This window comes from Oryctolagus cuniculus, chromosome 6 (assembly GCF_051225735.1).
Source record: "Oryctolagus cuniculus isolate XC-2025 breed Fujian yellow rabbit chromosome 6, ASM5122573v1, whole genome shotgun sequence".
NCBI lineage: Eukaryota > Metazoa > Chordata > Mammalia > Lagomorpha > Leporidae > Oryctolagus > Oryctolagus cuniculus.
The window spans coordinates 31598090-31617443 of record NC_142872.1 but is presented as its reverse complement, the minus strand read 5'-3'; the positions used below and the strand labels follow the sequence as shown (position 1 = coordinate 31617443).

The 19354-nt window shown below is 50.3% G+C and overlaps 1 protein-coding gene and 1 long non-coding RNA gene across 12 annotated transcripts in view; one reads left to right on the top strand and one right to left on the bottom strand.

The window, feature by feature from the left end:
* ARHGAP26 (Rho GTPase activating protein 26) overlaps positions 1-19354 on the bottom strand; it is a 448382-nt gene that overhangs the window by 347850 nt on the left and 81178 nt on the right. Inside the window, exon 1 of one of the 10 annotated variants that reach the window (XM_089336014.1) lies at positions 9126-9255. The exons of the other annotated variants lie outside the window; for them this stretch is intronic. The gene's annotated coding sequence lies outside the window, so the exon portion shown is untranslated. Of the gene's footprint in view, positions 1-9125; positions 9256-19354 lie in introns of those variants that run through there. 10 annotated transcript variants of the gene reach the window in all.
* LOC149126088 (uncharacterized) lies at positions 9356-10784 on the top strand. Of its 2 annotated transcripts, XR_016236259.1 has the most exons (3): positions 9582-9707; positions 9816-9894; positions 10477-10784. It is a non-coding gene; the product is annotated as an uncharacterized LOC149126088 (long non-coding RNA). The 2 variants fall into 2 exon arrangements; XR_016236258.1 differs by having other exon boundaries at positions 9356-9894.

Genomic DNA, 19354 nt, shown 5'->3' with positions numbered 1-19354 from the left:
GAGAGAGGGACCATGGAAAAACCCTGGGCCATTGTTCACCAGGGTCATTCATTATTTCGGCCCTTTTATTCTCATGGACACTTCCTCCTATCACAAGGTACTGGGGGGACAGTCAATAAGAAACCCTGACATGCTCTCTTCCCTACAGGAAGGATAAGGAGACCATGACCCCGAGACCTGCTCCAAGGCACCTCCCATGGGAAGAATCCTACACCCAGGAGCCCTCCTAGGGCCTGGAATCCCAGCCACTGCTGGCCTCCCTGCCACTATCTGAGGAATGAGAAGGCTCATGGGGAGCCCCCCAGCACCTTCCACCACCTTCAATACCCGCTCCTGCAGTGGGCCCACACTGTCCCCGGACATCATGTCCACCCGCAGGGAACCTAAAGGATGTGACCTCATTTGGAAACAGTCTCAGCAGATGTGATCAGTGAAAATGAAGTCACACCAGATTGGGATGGGCCCTAAACCCCATAGCAGGTGTCCTTAATAGAAGACACAGGCTTGCATGAAGAAAGGCCATGTCAACAGCAAGGACCATCAGGAGGCACCCGAAGCCCAGAACAGGCAGCGCCCTTCAGAGGGCACACGCACTGCTGACGTCCTGACTCTGGAATTTCAGACGCCAGAATTAAGGGAAAAGAAATCACTGTGGCTTGAAGCGACCCAGCGGTCGCTTGTTACAGCAGCTCTAGAAAGTTGTAATGCGTGCTTTCTTGGGAAGCCCAGGCCTCCACGTCCTAGTGTCGCCAGAACCCGGGGGTTCCGCCACAATGAAAGCAAGAAGTCCTGCTCCTCCGATACTGCAGGGGCCTGGCCCAGCCTCGCCGATGGCCTCCCCCTGCTGCTCTCCACCCTCGGACACATCCCACATCAGCGCCCTCATGCATCCTCCTTGGCCTGAAGGGCCTCTTCTACCTCGACTGACCCAGGGCTCCTGCCAGAAGACCCTTCCAGGTACAGCTCCTCTCTGTCTCTGTCTCCCCCTGCCTCCCCCTGTTTCTCTCTCTCTCTCTCTCTCTCTCTCTCACACACACACACACACACACACAGCCCTGGGCATCCCTGCCACTGCCCAGCCTGGCTCCCACTGTGCAGCCACAGCACCTGGATTTCTCCCTCTCAGCACGTTCTGCACCTGCTCGGTGTAGGCAGCCATGACAGTGCCAAGACCAGGTCAGCCCTGTAGAGCAACCACCAGAGCACAGTGAATGAACGGCAGGCACAGGCAGCCATTGTTCTTCGTAACTTGGCCCAGAAGTGGGGTCTGCTGTGTGAACTCTCACAGCTGTGGCCACACCCCGTCAAAGGAGTGGACCGTGCTACACAGATCACTGATTCTGCTCTTTTACAGAACTGTGCACTGAGCACCCGTGTGCCTGACGTGTAAGTCACTGAGGAGACAAAAGCAGGCACAGAGCACACACAGCCTGTGCCTTCATGGGTGGGGAACAGTTACCAACCTCACCTCAAAAGCCCTCGCCCTGACTGTTGATGAACAACTTAATATGTTATCCCTCTTAGTATTTTTGTTTGTTTGTTCTACTTAATACTTTTGGTTGAATACTGTAATCAATACACAATTATTCTTAAGTGCTGAAACTTAACTGAAAAGTGATCACTGTTAAATATAAGAGTAGGAATAAGAGAGGGAAGAGATGTGCAATTCGGGACATGCTCAAGCTGACTTACCTCAAATGGTAGAGTTAGAAACATACCAGGGGATTCCAATTCAGTCCCATCAAGGTGGCATGTACCAGTGCCATCTCACTAGTCCCAGTGATCAATTTCTGTTCACAACTGATCATAATGATAGGACTAAGAACCAAAGGGAGCACATAAACAAGAATAGTGTCTGCAAATACTAGCTGATAGAATAAAAAAGGGAGAGAATGATCCAACACGGGAAGTAAGATACACAGCAGACCCATAGAATGGCAGATGTCCTAAACAGCACTCTGGCCTCAGAATCAGCCCTTAAGGCATGCAGATCCGGCTGAAAAGCCCATGAGACTATTTCAGGCATGGAAAGCCAAGACACTCTGGGGGGGAAAAAAAAAAAGAAACACCAAACCTAAATGAAAGATCTCCGCGAGTGAGATCACAGTGGAAAGAACGGGTCATCAAAGAAGGAGGCACCTTTCTCTGAAGGGAGGAGAGAACCTCCACTTTGACCATGGCCTTGTCTAAATATGATCAGAGTTGGTGAACTCAGGGGGCTTCCATAGCCTTGGCAGCTCATGACAAGAGCCTAGGGTGATTACTGACGCCATAAACAAGAGTGTCAATTTGTTAAGTCAACAACAGGAGTCACTGTGCACTTACTCCTCATGTAGGATCTCTGTCCTTAATGTGCTGTACATTGAGATTTAATGCTATAACTAGGACTCAAACAGTATTTTTCACTTTATGTTTCTGTGTGGGAGCAAACTGTTGAAATCTTTACTTAATGTATGCTAAACTGATCTTCTGTATATAAAGAGAATCGAAAATTAATCTTGATGTGAATGGAAGGGGAGAGGGAATGGGAAAGGGGAGGGTTGCGGGTGGGAGGGACATTATGGGGGGGAAGCCATTGTAATCCATAAGCTGTACTTTGGAAATTTATATTCATTAAATAAAAGTTAAAAAAAAAAAAACTGAAAAACAGTAAAACCTCATTCATGAGCCTGGCTCCCTCCTCAGGGCTCCAGGGGCTAGCACGGTGCCCGGCACGGAATGGGCGATCGGCAGTGCTGGATGGAGGGTGCATGCACAGATCGAGGGCAATGAATGGATGGAAAGTAGGGAGAATATCTGGTACACCCTGCGCAGTCAATAATGGGCCAGATGGATGCACACAAGGATGGATGGGCAGGGAGATGGATGCAGCAAACAGTATGATGGACAGACAGATGGACACAGGGTGGACAGGTATCTAGGAAACAAAGCACCTGGCATGAAATGTGCACGGAGCACTTCTCAAACGTGCAAAAGATGCCAGAGCCCTCTTAGGTGGGACCTCTCAACCTCCTACGTCATCTCTCAGGCCAGCCAGATGGCCCCTAGCATCTGAAAAAAACAGCATCTCTAACGAAACTGGGATTCCACCTCTCCTGTGAACCTGAGTGGGAAAATAACTTTCCCCCGCGCCGACACGCTCTCTCCTATTTCCCATCACTCCCCTCTCTTTCTGCAGCAAGGGCTCAGCGGCCTGCTGTGCTAGTCCTTCTCCACCCGGGAGAGTACTGCAGTTGGAAGATGCTGTCCACTCCTGTGCAAATGCACACCAGCCACCCCTACTGGGCTGTGTCTACTTGTGTGATTCTTCCTTTATCTGCTGCCTTCAGAGAGATTTTGTCTGAGGGAACCAGAGCTGACTCTGAAACCTTCAGCAATATTTGCACATACTTAAAGAGGTTCATGGGAAATGCTTATTATACAAACTAAGCAAGGACTCTGAAATTGTTTAACACCAAAATAAACTTAGCTTTTCATTGCTTTGTTCCATGAACTTTTGGGAGTACCCTCACTTACGAAGACAGGTTGGAGAAAATACCACAGCTAGAGAAGAAAACGTATCTGAGGGGCCTTCTCATGGCAGACCCACTTAAACCCCACTTCTGGGACAGCTGAGAAGAGAAACAGCATGCAATAAAACAAAACAAACAGCAAAGCACCAACATAAACCTGCAACCTGCCCCCAAACCGCTGCATCTCACAATGGCCAAGGAAGCCCCCGTGTGCCTCGGCTATGGCTCTGGCTTCCATCACATTACACTCTTTGCATTTGCAGGCTGCACTCGGCCGCATGACAGTAATGAAGTTAAAGTAACTCAGATGTTAGGAGGTCTTTTGTCTTAGGCCGTGTTCTGGTGCTACAAATGAACACCAGAGACCGGATAATTTCCAAAGCATAGAGGTTTATTGAGCTCATGGTTGTGCAGGCTGGCAAGTCCAAGGGCAGGGCAACAGCATCTTGAGAGGGCGTTCTTGCTGCACCCTAACAGGGCAGAAGGCATCTCACAGCCAGACAAGCAAAGCGTGCTAGCTCCGGTCTCTCCTCATCTCATAAACGCACCAATGCCACCAACAGGGGCCCAGTCTTCAACTAATCCTGATGACCTCCACCGGCCCCACCTCCAAACACCACCAACAGAGGAGCTTCCGGGGGACACATTCAAGCCTCAGCACCTGTCTTCATTTTCCTTCTGCTCAAGGTCCCCTTCCTTTGCTTCCAACACAGGTCCAGCAGTGTCATATACTTAGGTTCATTTATTCGTCCTTTAACTCTGCACTGAGCACTTCCTATTTCAGACTGTGACTGTGGCAGGTAAAGGGAACAAAACCCGGAGCAGCACTGACACAGTCCTTGCATGCCCCAAACCTGCAAGCTAGTGAAGACAGTCAGCAGCACTCTAAACACTGAGCATGTCAGCGGTGAGAATGTCCAAATGCAGTAAAGGCTAGATGGGAGTGAGATAAAGAGAAACTGATTCCCGCTACTTCCTTGTGGAGGCAGCGAGCCCATCCAAGGTCAACACACCGACCCAGGTACTAAGAATTCCCCCATTATTGTGATGGTAGCCTTGCAGATGTGTGCAGGTATAAAATCTTGTAAAATGTTTAGTGAAACACATGTAGCTTCTCATATGACAACTAAGCTTTTAAAAATAGCCCAATATTGTGCTAGCTCACCTCTCAGGACCTCCAGGGAAAGGAAGGTTCCTATGTCATCGACCAACAAAAAGGGCCGAGCTGTACCACCCTGCTACACTGTTGTGCCTGCTCTGCTCACAGCTGGATTCAGTCATCCAACAATTTACTAAAACATCTACTATAGGGACCAGCATTGTGCATGGCAGGTAAAGCCACTGCCTGCAATGCCAGCATCCCATATGGGCACCAGATTGTATCCTGGTTGCTCCATTTCTGATCCAGCTCCCTACTAATGGCCTGGAATAAACAGCAGAGTGTGGTCCAAGTGTCTGGGCCCCTGCCACCCACATCGGAGACCCAGATGAAGCTCCTGGTGACAGCCTGGCCCAGCCCTGGCCATTGCAGCCACCTGGGGAGTGAAGCAGCAGACAGAACATCTTCCTGCCTCTCCCTTTTTCTCTGTAATTCTTTCAAACAAATAAACCTTTAAAAAAAAAAAAAAAAGCCATTGACTCTGGGACAGTTACTGCACATTTGTGTTCCCCCTAACACTAGGAACGAAACAACCCAGCTCTCCTGGGAGCTGGAATTTCCTACAAATGCAGACGAAGTGCTGTCTACATACGAGGACTTGAAGCATTCTCTGAACACTTAGTTAAGGCCACTCTCCATTTTCAGCATCATTACAGTGACTATGTGCCCGGACCCTAAATGATTCAAAGACAATGTTCACTTGATTCTCCCCACTTTGAGGTCAACACTGTTGTTTAAACCCATTTTACAAATGGGAAAATTGCTAGTAAGTGATATAACATATAAGCCCAGGAGTCAGATTCTAGAATCAACAATTTAAAAATCCAAGCTGTGCCGCTAGAAGGATAAGTTGTGGATGAACTGCCCGGAAAGCCACTTGATAGTCTCAGTCATTCTTGTCTATTACCTCTGGGGCCAGAGGTTTTCCGTGGAAAAACAGACTCAATGAACAACCTCAAGCAAGTCTCCTGACATCTCTGAAGGAGAGTATGAGGAATGGTGAAATTAATAAGCAGAAATAAAGTCAACCCTGCAGAGATGAAATGCAAGAAGCCAGCAGCGCAAGGCCAGGTGGCTGGGGAATGCAAGGTAAGTAAATCAGCTCATCAGAGAGAGGGCCGGGCTGGAGAGGCAGGCAGGGGGAGCTCAGGGGACCTAAGGATGATGACCAACTCTGCACAGCAACCCTGAGGACACCATTCTATCCACGATTCATGAAGAGCTGCAGGCACCCTCTGATTACAGACGCAAAACTCAGTTCTCCTGCATGAGCCTACAAGGGGTAAGAAGCCAAACTGCTCATAATAAAACAAGCGAACAGAACAATTAAAAACCCAATCATGAACCTGTACCAACTAGTTTGCCAACCACCTGACGCCTGATATTATCTTAGCTAACGTTAAAATAGCATTTACTCTGGGAACGAAACTTCAAAATTCACCCCTCTGTGAAACAAATCACTTTATCAACAAGTGTGTCCTGGTTGTTCCGGAGTTTAGTTTAGGGTTTGCGTCTTAAGGGGGCGGATACGTCTCCTTGTGGCCGGGTCTAAGCTGCATCATCGAGCCTGTCCACTCTCTGCTGCACTGCTAGACACTGCACAGGGGAACGGTAGCTGTGTACGTTCTATCAGACCCACTCCACAGCCAGCTAACAGCCTATTCCTTGTTTGCTCTACAGCTGGATGAAACTAGAAACAAAAACACATGAACTGTCAAGGAATCAGCGGCCTAATAAGAGAGGAAGGTAGAAAGGACACCAACAGAGGACCTGCTATGTGTCTGACACTCATTTCCTCCTTCAAATCCTCCCAACAGCCCTGACAGGTGTCATTCCCCCTATTTCACAGAGAGACCCAGGCCCAGAGATGTTAAGAACCTTTCCAGCCGGCGCCGCGGCTCACTAGGCTAATCCTGTGCCTGCGGCACCGGCACACGGGGTTCTAGTCCTGGTTGCTCCTCTTCCAGTCCAGCTCTCTGCTGTGGCCCGGGAGGGCAGTGGAGGATGGCCCAAGTGCTTGGGCCCTGCACCCGCATGGGAGACCAGGAGGAAGTACCTGGCTCCTGGCTTCGGATCGGCGCAGCGCCGGCTATAGCAGCCATTTTGGGGGATGAACCAATGGCAAAGGAAGACCTTTTCTCTGTGTGTCTCTCTCTCTCACTGTCTAACTCTGCCTGTCAAAAAAAAAAAAAAAAAAAAAAAAAAAAAAAAAAAAACACTTTCCATGATGACTTAACCTAATCACTTCATGCAAACACAGGCCTGATTCCAACTCTGGTCTCTCAGGTACCAGAACAGGCTTCAGAAATACAGAATTTTTTTTAAGGGTGCTTGCAAAGAAAAAAAAAAAGCTAGCGGTAAATACCAAAAGAGACGTAAAGATCATCTGCAATGAGCGTTCACCGAAAGCAGAAACCCCCGCCGACTGAGAGGACGACGCGCCTCCCAGGAAGTAGTGTTCGAGCTGGCCACAGAGGGCTTGATCAAGGGGAGATGGGAGAAGAAGCCTACAGAGGGCACAAAGGCTCCGAGGCAGGACCCTGGGCTGCAGCAAGGCCAAAGGACGGGAGATGCCAAAGAGCAACAGGAGGGGCTATGGGGGTGGCAGAGCAGAGCCACAGTCTCCAATGAGGGAGAACAGTCAAGCCAGGGCCTCTGCCTGGGGCCCTGGAGAGAGGTGGCAAGGGTCTGAACCAGCCATGACGGGTGTGATGAGGACACCAGAGGTCTCTGGAGACAAACTGCAAGAGGGAAACCAGCCACCAAATGTGGTCTCAGAGACTGAGCCTGGCTGACGAGATACTGTCGGCCTCTTGAACACAAAGAGACTACACAGGCCCAGGAGGCCAAGCAGGCTCTGAGAGGGGGACTTATCAGGGCTGAGGCACCAGCAAGAGAGGCGGGAAAGGGACACCAGCAGACATGAGGGCAGCGAGGAGGTAGGGAGAAGTCTGGGAGTCACACCCACGTGGGTGGCAGCAGAAGCCAGGGACTAGATGGACTACTGACGGAGAGAGATGGACCTGCTGGGCCAGGAGGAAGAGAAGAGGAGGCCAGGAACCACACAAAGCCCCTACCCCACTCACAGGACAAGGAAGGAATGGAAGCAAGGGACATTTGGAAGGGGACGACGGAAGCAAGAGAGATCAAGGAAGATGAGAGGGGTGGGCATCTGGCCTGGGGGGTAAGCTACCAGCAGTGATGCCTGGAACCCACAAGGAATACCTGGGCTTGTGCCTCCACGCTGCCCCTGTCTCCAGCCTCCTCCTAATGGGCACCCTGAGAGGCAGCAGGCTATGCCTCAAGTACTTGGGTCCCTCTCACTACATAGCAGACCAGAAGGAGCTCCTGGTCCCTCCATCATGACCCAGGCCTGGCTGTTGCTGTCATCTGGGGAGTGAACCAGCAAATGAATGATCAATCAGTCAGTCTTTCTCCCTCTAATAAGTATTTTGGAAGGAAGGAAGGGAGAGAGGGAGGTGGGGGAGGGAAGGAAGGAAGGAGAAAGGAGAAAGAAAAAAAGAAAGAAAGAGATACATACATACATACATAGATGAGCCCACACCAACTTGGCAATGAAAACTCACTTAAATTGCTTTAGCTGAGAGGAATACTATCCCGTCTTCTCAATGGGTTCATGATTTCAGATCATCTTTCAAAACCGCAGGCCTGCATTCCCAACCCTTTGCATCTTTCAAAAAGTGCTTTTTGTGGTGATAGAACAGTTCTATAGAAATCAAGCTGGAGTTGGGGACAGAATCACCGTGGAACCAATAAACAGCGTGGCAGAGACTTTGGGTGAACCTAAGAGCATTAGGTTCAGTTTACAACCAAATAACTGAAAGCCAACTAACTGCTCCTGGGATCTGCTATTTTTTTAACTATATATTTATTTATTGGAAAGGCAGAGTTAGAGAGAGAGGGAATCCTCCATCTGTTGTTTCACTCCCCAAATGGCTGCAATAACTGGAGCAAGGTCAGGCCAAAGCCAGGAGCCAGGAGCCTCTTGCAAGTCTCCCTTGTGGATACAAGGTCCCAAGCACTTGGACCATCTTTTGCTGCTTTCCCAGGCACATTCATTGGGAGCAGGATCAGAAGTGGAGCAGCTGGGACTTGAACCAGCGCCCGTAGGGGATGCTGGCATTGCAGGCCATGGCTTAACCTGCTGCGCCACAAGGCAGGCCCTGCTCCTCGGATTTCTAACACACCCGCATCTGTCCTCTACCAGTGACTGCGCAAAGCCACAAAGAATTGTCTGCTCCATAAACCAGCAGCTCATTGGTTACTACCCAAGCCAGGGCTGGCTACTTACAGTGAGGGCACAGACCCCTACGGTAAGCTTTCCGACCCTGTCGCCTGCGCTAAGAAAACCCAACGTGCAAAAAAGCACAAGTCACAGAACAGGGCACAGATGACCAAAACTAAAGCAAGTCTGAGCCCCATGAAACACTCACTGTGGGCAGGATCCTCTCTCGCTGTGCTCGCCTGGCAACACCTGTGCTGTGCACATGGCTGCCTCTAATACACGGGTCAGGAGAAGGGAGAAGTACCTGCCCTTGGGTGAGACTCTGGCCGTGGAAAATGAGAAACACCGGAAGGGAGCAAAGGAAGGAAGTGGGACTGGGAAAACCACAGGGCCACACACAACACTTACTTCAAACAAGCCTCTCTTGGGTCAAGGTTCTGTGGTCTCAAATTTACATGACCTCAGGGAGGAAGATGGCCACCCAGCCGTAATCTCCCATTACCACCAGCAACGCTGACCAGACAGCTCGGGGAGTATCTGGTTCACGGTCAAAGTGAACCCAAACTAGTGTCGTGAGCAAATTATGGCTTAATACCAGGTGCTGAGAGAGCAAGCCCCTGCGGCAGAAGTAAACAGCCCCAGGTTTCATCGCGGGCAGAAACTAGCTTCCCCAGCTGAAGTCAGAACTCCTCTCTCCCATGACACTCCCTACTCCAACTAAAGCTTTACCACCTCCAGACACGGCCGGCCAACAGGATTCACCAACCCGGTGTAGCAGGCACCATTCCAGGTCAGACAATCCAGAAAGCCCCACCCTCACGGGGCTTACCCAGCCCCAAGCTCACACACAACCCAGTTCTCATTCCTGAGACTTTGTCTCCTTGCTGTTCCCTCCAAGAACAATGCTAAGCTCCGTCACCAGCTGTCCTGATGGGCCAGTCCTTCCTGCAGATGTCATCCCCCGCAGGGAGTTCTCGGTAAGCCCACGCCAGGCTCCCTGCAGCATCTCCTGCCCACACAGAGCAGGCACTGCTTCCTCCCTTGAGCCCCTGTATGGCACCATGTGGACCACCGAAGGACAATGACTACGTCACCATCCTTTGCTGCACTGGCCGTGTGACTTAGGCTGTGATGGCCTCCCCAAAGCTCAACTTTTGTATCTCTGAAAACCAGGGGTTGGGGTGGGCGTTTGGTGCAACAGTTAAGACTTCGACTGAGAGGCCAATGAGCATGCCCACAGCCTGTCAGTCCATCCCTGGCTCTCTGCTAATGTAGACTCAGTGGCAAACAATGATAGCACAAGCAATTAGATTCAAGGCTCCTGGCTTCAGCCCGTCCCAGCCCTGGCTATTGTAGGTATCTGAGGAGTGAACCAGCAGATGGGAGCTCATTCTGTCTCTGCCTGTCTCTCAGATAAATAAATACAACTTTGAAAAAATGAAAGGGGGGAAATTATTAAAAAAAAAAAAAAGTTGCCTTTTACTGAGATATTACTATGTACCAGAGAAACACTAAAATTTACAACCATTGCTCATTACACCCTTTTAAAAATCCTACAGGGGTCAGTGCTGGGGCATACTAGATAAAGCCACCACCTGCAGCACCAGCATCGCGAATGTGTGCCGGTTAGAGTTCCTCTTCTGATCCAGCTCTCTGCTATGGCCTGGGAAAGCAGTGGAAGATGATGCAAGTTCTTGGGACCCTGCACCGGCATGAGAGACCCTAAGGAAGCTCCTGGCTCCTGGCTTCAGATCAGCCATTTGGGAAGTGAACCAGACAAGGGAAGACCTCTCTCTCTTTCTGCCTCTGCCTCTCTGTAACTCTGCATTTCAAATAAATACATCTTTAAAAAACAAAAACAAAAAAACCTAAAAGGTAGGCACTGTTATCCCCGTTTCACAGGGAAGAACACAGAGGTCAGAACGGGGTCAGAGAGGCTGCGTGATCTGTCCAAGGTCCACAGACAGCCATCAGCAGAGGGGAGATTCTCGCCCCGGCACACGAGCCTGCATGGGGCCCTCTCTTCTTCACTACGCCCTACTGCCGCCTTCCTTCAGTTCCCGACTGCATCAGGCAGCAGTCGAACTAGAGGTGGAACTGCACATTGAGCAGTCGGGGTCTTCCTGGGCCCAAGGTAACCTCTGTAGCGGAGAATTATTCACATGCGTGTATTCTTTAAACATGATCATCAAGAGAGAACAAACAACACAGAACATGAAAACAAAGAATGAAGGGCACTTGCTAAGCTACGAAAACAAGACAACAAAGTGCCCTACTAGTGGTTACTCAACATCCTATACACATAGAGCGATCGTCACAGAACAGCCTGAAAACCAGCTTTCTTTTCCACCCCAATCCCTCGGAACCGCAGTATCAGGGGAGGGCGTGGGCTGTCACAGCAGAGGAGGCAGCAGGAATGACACAGCACATCCCAGAAGTGGCAGGCCCAGTTCTGCAGCCCTTACTAAGACAAAATCCCCCCTGGAGGGAAATCCCATCCAAATCCTCTTTGCCAGGGAGGAGAAGGTCAAAGAGACTAATCCTCAAGAGGACCTGAAATTCCAGCTGGCAATGCCGCTCCAAAGGACATCCTCCCGGGAGCTGCAGACAAGCCCAAGCCTCCCTCCTCCGCTGGGTAACTCCTGCTTGCCTGGCACACGGACCTCAGGGGCACCTGAGCACCAGCACTGTTCTAGCCACGGGACCCCAGGCAGGTCACGAGCCACCAGATAATAGCAGAGCCATTGTGATGTGGTTGCTGGGAGGACTCCACAGGTTAGGCACGTAAGCATGTCTGGCATTAAAAAGCACTCAGCGTGAGTCAGGGACAAGCTTGGGGAGTGGCCGCATGGGGAGGCTGTGCAGTGCAGTGCCTGTCCAGGGACCGGGGTTGGCCCTGTGACTCCCAAGCAACCCATGCATGGTTGTCATACATGGCTCCCAAAGGTGGCCAGCTCCAGTGTGGTCCACAAAATGCTCTTCTCTGACCATGATTACAGGACCTCAATGTATCGTTGATTTTAGAGGGGGAAAGGCATGTGGGTGAGGTAAGGGTAGGGAGACCAGACTGGGGGAAATGCAAGCAGGGAAAGGGGAAAAAGGAAAAGGATGCAGAGCCTGCCCCACTGCTGCCAAGCTGGGCGCTGTGCTGGTGCCACGTGCAGACTCCCAGAAGTAAAAGCAGACCTCGGGTCTCAGCCTAGAATACCCAGAAAGAGACCTAAAGGGGGAGTTTTGTTGCAGCACTTAAGTGGCTGCTTGGGACACCCACAACATATAACGGAGTGCCTGAGTTTAAGTCCTTGCTCCGCTTCCAATCCGGCTTCCTGATAATGTGCACCCAGGCAGGCAGCTGGTGATGCTCAAGTACCCGAGCCCCCAGGATTCAAAGGGAAACCTGGATGGAGCTCCTGGCTTTGGCATGGCTTTGCTGCTGCTGTTGTGGGCATTTGGCAAGGTAGCCACCACAAGGAATATGTCTGTCACTCTGTCATTCAAATAAACAAAAATAAATCTTTTTTTTTTTTAAAGACAGTAAGAAAGGAGACCCGAGGACCAGGGCTCCCAGGGGTCATCAGGCAGGCTGCCACTCGGTGGCTTAAGATGATTTTAGGATTTAGAAACTGATACATCTTGCTACACAAACAACACACAGAAGCCCCTTCCTTCTCTAAATTCCGCAAGCCTGCAGCTGGGCACTGAGAGGCCTCCAGAGCTCCTAACAAAGGCAGTAGCTGCAGATGTCTGGCCACCGGAGGAAAAGCTTTCCCTTATCAGCAGCAAAGGGCACAGAGTCGCCTTTACCCCAGAGGCCTGACCCCCTATTGGGAAAAAGCACTGACACAGAGGAGCGCCACCATGAGATGATGCACTTGACCTGACTCCCACCCGACACCTGCTCTTCTCACCTAGCTCCTACAGCTGTCCGAGCTGACAGCAGGACAGGACCCACCCGGGAGGGTTCTTGTACTGATTAAAAACAATGCAGGCAAAGCCCCTGGGACAGTTCACTCAATCCTGAAAATCCCACGGTCTCTGCTGCTCTCTCCTCTCTCATCCCTGGAATCGTCCAGCCCAGGAAGTCAGACTGACTCTTCCTGCTGTCCTGGCAGCCTCGATTCAGAGCCAGAGTTCAGGACAGACACTGCTGGCGCTTGCTCTGGGTAGCAGGAATCAGGAGGCTGCTCATTAGTGAATGGTGCAAAAGAGGAAAAGGAAGCAGAGACCCCCAGGCTGCGGGGCAGCTCCTCCACATGCCCTGGCCCCAGCTCAGGGTCAGGTGTAGCAGGGGGAAGCTACGGAAAAGAGCAGTGCCCGGGGAAAGAGGGCGGCAGTCGACTCCGGGGCTTTTACTGTGGAGGTGGCAGACAGGGACCTTTAGAAGGTCCCGGACTCTCTGAAGCAGAAGATGAATTTTGGGTGAACACGCACGGTCACAGGAAACAATGCAGAACGTAACCAGATTTCCAATAGTCTCTGACACGCCTCTCCAAAAAATTCAAAAAGCCTTTAAAATCACCAACTGATTAAGGAAAAACAAGAGTGTCGGAGGAAGAATAACATAAAAGCATGTTTAGCTTTTAGCTCAGGTGGGACAACACTTACCAGGTGCTTTGTTACATATCATCTCATGCAATAGCCACCCAGTGGAAGAAAACTGTCACTGAAACTCCAACGGCAGAGCCAGGACTCAACTCTCAGAATGTTGAAGGCCAGAGCCCAGGCTCCCAATGACCTCATCACGCTATCACCTTTTCAAGTCCAAGCACCAGATCTTACAAACCAACAGGAGGACGGACGGGAAGAAGGCAAGGCGAGGGAGAGGCAGGAGGATGGAAGGGTGGTTGGTTAGAGCCTGACTCACAGCACTGTACCCATCCTGCTTCATGCTCTCCCACAACTGAGATGTTTTCTATCCATCAGGAAAACGCAGTAAGACAAAGTGCAAGAGGGGCAGGCACTTGGCCTAGCAGTAGACAGCTGCATCCTTTATCACAGTGCCTGGGCTCAAGTCCCAACTCCACTCCTGATTCCACCTTCCTGCCCATGTGTAACCTGCAGGTACCCCTGTGAAAGACCCAGACTGAGTCTCCAGCTCCCAGCTTCGGCCTGGCCCAGCCCTGCCCTGGCTGTTAATAGGTAACTGGGGAGTGAATCAGCAGATGGAAGATCTCTCTCTTTCTCTTTCTCTCTCAGCCTCTCAAATACAGGAAGGAAAGATGGAAGGAGATGTATCAGTGCCATAAGCCTCCGTTTCCTAACTACAAAAATCGAGTTCATACCTCACTACCCCACAGACATGTTACTGAGGCACAGGTATGCTACATGAGGCACACGTGTAAAGCACTGGGGTCTGCCTCCATGTGTGGCATGCAGTGAATGCTCACGAGTGGGAGGCATCGCTGGAGTCACTACAGTCTAGTGAAACAGTATGTCCCTGCCATGGAAGCTATCGTTACATTGAACTCCACATTCACTGCTTCAGTGAGCCAGTCTCTATCCCTGAGCTCTGCTCACATGCCAAGCAAAGTAAGGCATCGATTTGGCTCCCAGAAGTCATCACACTCACCGCCCCCCCCCCCCACACACACCCCCAGCTGCACGCCTGGGAAGCCAGAAGCGGCAGCAGCCAGCAAGCCTTGGGAGCGTGCCTGGGCCCCAGAGCCAACTGCCCAACATCATCAGAGGTGTCGAGAGGTCTTGGAAACCTCCAGAGTGATTACAGGGGTACAGAATATTCATGGCAAGCTTCTCCAGACATGGAAGGAAATCTGGAAAATAACTACAAGAAGTTGTCAATGGTGGGGCAGGTCTACCTCTGAGCTTGCATGCCCACAGATGAGAAAGCCAGGGATGTGGTGGAGCAGGGTGTGTGGGAACAAAGGTTTGGGGGACCTCTGACTCATTACCCTTTCATCCCTGCAAGAAATCCATCTGACGTATGGGATTCTTCAAGGACGATCATGTTCACGAGTTAATCCCAACTTCACACCAGACTATATCACTTCTCTAGTATAAACTATGAAGTCTCCCCGACACAGAACAATTATTAACAAGAGCAGCTGCCAGTTACTCATTAAATAACTACACTGTAGGCTAAGCCCTTTACAGACACAGGCTCAAATAATCCTCAAAAGGAAACCTAGGGGTAAATATCGTCCCCATTTTTACAGATGGGAAACAGGCCTCAGAAAGGCTATGTGGCCTGCTCAAGGTCATAGGACAAGCAGGTGACAAAAACAGATTTGTAAACCCCATGTTCTACTAGTGTCCATTTCTGGATCCATTACTGGGTTCCACTTAGGGGAACCTAGGCTTTTTCTCCTATGTCTTCTCTCCTGATCCAAAAGCTGTCTTGTGCTGAGTGCTGAACCCAAGGTAAACCATACGAACCCACGGGTCCATGAGGCTTAAAGCACACAAGACGGCAGCATTAATTACACAAAAGGACATGTGAGAAGGACATGAACAGGCAGAAGGAACAGGGGACGTGACCACAAACCTGCCCACAGACTGACACGCCCAGAACACCCTGCACTCCCCTCTCTTCAAGAACAACTTCAAGAAAAGATGCCTTCGCAGAAGACGGCCAAGTTCCTGAAACGCTTGTGGTGCCTCTGAAGAATAAGCAAAGGTGGCCACACAAGAATGCAGGGAAATACTACTTGAAAACACAGCGAACCCGGAACATCCCACAAGTGTTCTCCATTAGATTTCCCAAAGCAAGTCAGGACTGTGGACCAACCCATTAGCACAAATCAAAATAATCTGAACCAAATGTTCCCACTGAAACGCCCTTTCCCCCTCGAAGAGCTGTACAAGGGAAAACGCATTCCCAGCCAGGCGGCCACCTTGCTCTAGTAATCACCACCAGACCTCGAGGTCTGCAAGGCTCTCACCAAACCAGTGAAAGCCTAGGAACTGCACAACCAACAGCAGAGCCCACAGGGGAGGTGGGAAAGGTGGACAGGAGGAACACGGGAAGTGTTGCCACAAGAACTCTCTCCAAGGACACTTTTTCCTAGAAGTCTTCCTTCGGCAGGACGCTGGGACTCCTCCACTCTCCTCCACCCTCTGCTAGCGGCCACCTCCTCTGCTCCAGCCAGATGGCTCCCGCTGCTTAGCAACTACCATCCAACAAAGACAGGAGCCAAGATGAAGTCAGGCTTCTGACATCTCTTGCTCCCCAGCAATCACGGGACAAGCTGAAAGCAGAGCCAAGACGTCTACAGCTTCAGACCTGGAGCTCAGAGGCTGAGGAGCCTTCTAGAGCTGCGTGTGCTGGCTGTCACTACTTATCTCGGACCACCCCAGCCAGGGAAAGGGACTCAGAAAGCTTTCAGGAGACAAGGGCTCAATACGCTAAAAACCACCACAACCCCCGGCTCCCATCCAATCTTTGCTTAATTATGGCATAAGCGATATGGCAATGGCACCTTGGATTTGGCCTAATACATCTCCCAGCCCAAGCATGTGCTGAGCACCAGCTGACACCTGTGGTCACCTCCTAGGAGACTGTCCTTGACACTGCACTTAAAGTCAGTCCCTCCCCATCCCCAGGATCTCTTTCTTCCCTGACCATTTTTACAACTTACCGTTATTTTCTCATTTTTTTTTTCATCTGCCTACGTAAAGGTTGCGAATCTGGTTACTGCCTGATCCTCAGCCTCGCAGGCTGATACAAAAGAAGGCACCGAGTAATAGCTGCCGTACGGATGGGGTACGATGATAAGGGGAAAGTCACGAGGCGGCCCTCGCGTATCCTTAAATGGTGAGATGTGCCCTAATATTACTGACTTCCAAAAATAACCTGGTACAGATTCAGCTTTCGTGAATTTATAAAATCTCACCTCACATGTGTTCTCACACACTCGGTCCCGTGGAAAACAGCTAAACCCCATGTTTACTATCTACTGCGTGAAAGCAGTGCTTCTTCCTGCTGCCCCCACATTACCCCTACTGAACCTTTCTTTGGAGGGGTAAAAGGAGAAACAGAACTGGTAGAGCAGATACGGAAGGGGTAGCTTCTCCAACATGTATTCTACAGGTTCGTCAACAAGCCCTTGCTTATCCCTGATGGCTGCATCTCAGCTTAGGAACACAGTACACATGTGGGATACGAGGGCCAAGCGTGACTGTCGCGTGTCTTTTCTGGAAACTCTGTGCTGGCCAAAGGAGCCAAGTAGCACTGTGGTGTCTTCCATTTGCTGTGGGCTCCCATCATCCATAAACCTAAACACCTTCTATCATGCGAGGTTCTTATCCATTTTCTTGTTTACTCTCTGTCCTTTTCACTTGACCCTAAGTTGCCAAGAGTAGGATCTTGTCTGTTATATTCACAAACCCCTGGAACATTTTATGTCCTATTAAACACTATCCAAAAAAAACAGAAACTGTGAGCTCTGCCTGGCTGCTTAAGCTTCCGGACAAAGACTAAGGAGGTGTTTCCTCCCAAAAGGATAATGATCTATGTAGTCTTCCTCTAGGATGAGGTGAAGCTTGCCAGGCACTCCCCATCATATACTGACATGGCTCTGAGCAAACACAGGTTCCACCCAAAAACTGTTTTAAGTATAACATTGCTAACCTCTGCCAATCCCTAAATCATACTGACTATGACAATAAAGGGTCTCAATACACCATTCACGTTCTGAATGAGCCTATTTAGCAAGAGGAGAGCCAATACATGTGGCCATATTTTCCAAAGATGGCCACACCAAAACAGCCCATCCCATACACTCTTCTTAGAATAAATGAGACACAGAGAGTCCTTTATCGAATAGAGTGGTCCATGTTCCCTCCCCTAGAACCGGGACGGGCCACGGCAACTACCTCAACCAAAAGAACATGGCACAAGTAACACTGCAAGACTTCATAAGAGGCCAGATCATAAGAGTTAACACAGTCTGTCTCTCTGTCCATGCACACACACGCGCGCACGCATACACACACACACACACAGAGATTGTGTCCAGGGCACTTTGTGTAGATGAAGGCAGCTGCAGAAGAGACTACATGGAGAGAGCACTCAGAAATAAACAGAAACCCCATTGCTCCCACGTCCAGACGACAAAGAATCCCAACCCTCAGAGACCCCAACCCTCAGAGACCCCAGGCAACAGTAAGTAAAGAACAAATGAGTCATCCCTGATAAATTCTGCCCCAAACTGCAGATTCATGGGCAAAATAAATGTTACTGTTTTAAAACCTCAATTTTGTTACTCAGCCGCAAGAGCTAGAACCATGAATGGCATTAATAACAACCATCCCTCACCTCCAGTCCTTAGAGCCATCCTCCATGAGCTTAGGGGTGACGGTCAGGGTAACTTCAGTCCACTTGCAGCTGGTGGGCTCAGTGTAAAAAACCCCAGAGCCTTCTGGGCCAAGGAATGCCACAGAACATGAAGCCAGAGCGACACACAAAGCTTTTCCGAGGTCTCCAGACTTTGCGCTCTTTGGACTTGAAGAAGCTGAGTCTGGCTCTTCAGCCCACTGTCACTTTCTGCCTTTCCCAGCCATTTCTTCTGCACAAGCCTCCAGAGAGCAGATTCATCCGTCCAGGATGGAGACCAGGAATGTACTTCTCTACCACACCTCCACTACCCATCCCCTGGTGATTCTAGGAAATGCTGCCCTGAGATTCTGGGGTAAACACCTGGACCAAATAAATCAGTTATGGTGCATCATCATCATGCCTTGGTCATCCTGCTCTAACATTCATTTCCTTTGTATCTCTTAATTTTTGTAAAATTTGGGGCTGGTGCCGTGGTGCAGTGGGTTAATCCTCTGCCTGAGGGGCCTGCATCCCATATGGGCGCAGGTTCTAGTCCTGGCTGCTCCTCTTCCCATCCAGCTCTCTGCTATGGCCTGAGAATGCAGTGGAAGATGGCCCAAGTCCTTGGGCCCCTGCACACACATGAGAGACCTGGAAGAAACTCCTGGCTCCTGGCTTCAGATTGGTGCAGCTCCAGCCATTGCAGCCAACTGGGGAGTGAACCAGCGGATGGAAGACCTCTCTCTCTCTGCCTCTCCTTCTCTCTGTGTAACTCTGACTTTCAAGTAAAATAAATAAATCTTTAAAAAAAAATTTTTGTAAAATTTAAAGGTAATGCAAACTTAGCTGTAAGACATTTCATGGGGCTGGTGCTGTGGCATGGCAGGTAAAAGCCACTGCCTGCAGTGCCGGAATCCCATATGGTCGCCGGTTCTAGTCCCGGCTTCTCCACTTCCAATCCAGCTCTCTGCTATGGCCCGGGAAAGCAGAAGATGGCCCAAGTCCTTGGACCCCTGCACCCATGTGGGAGACTGGGTAGAAGTTCCTGGCTCCTGGCTTCAGATTGCAAAGCTCCGGCTACTGTGATCATCTGGGGAGTGAACCAGTGAATGGAGGACCTCTCTCTGTCTTTCTCTGCCTCTGCCTCTCTGTAACTCTGGCTT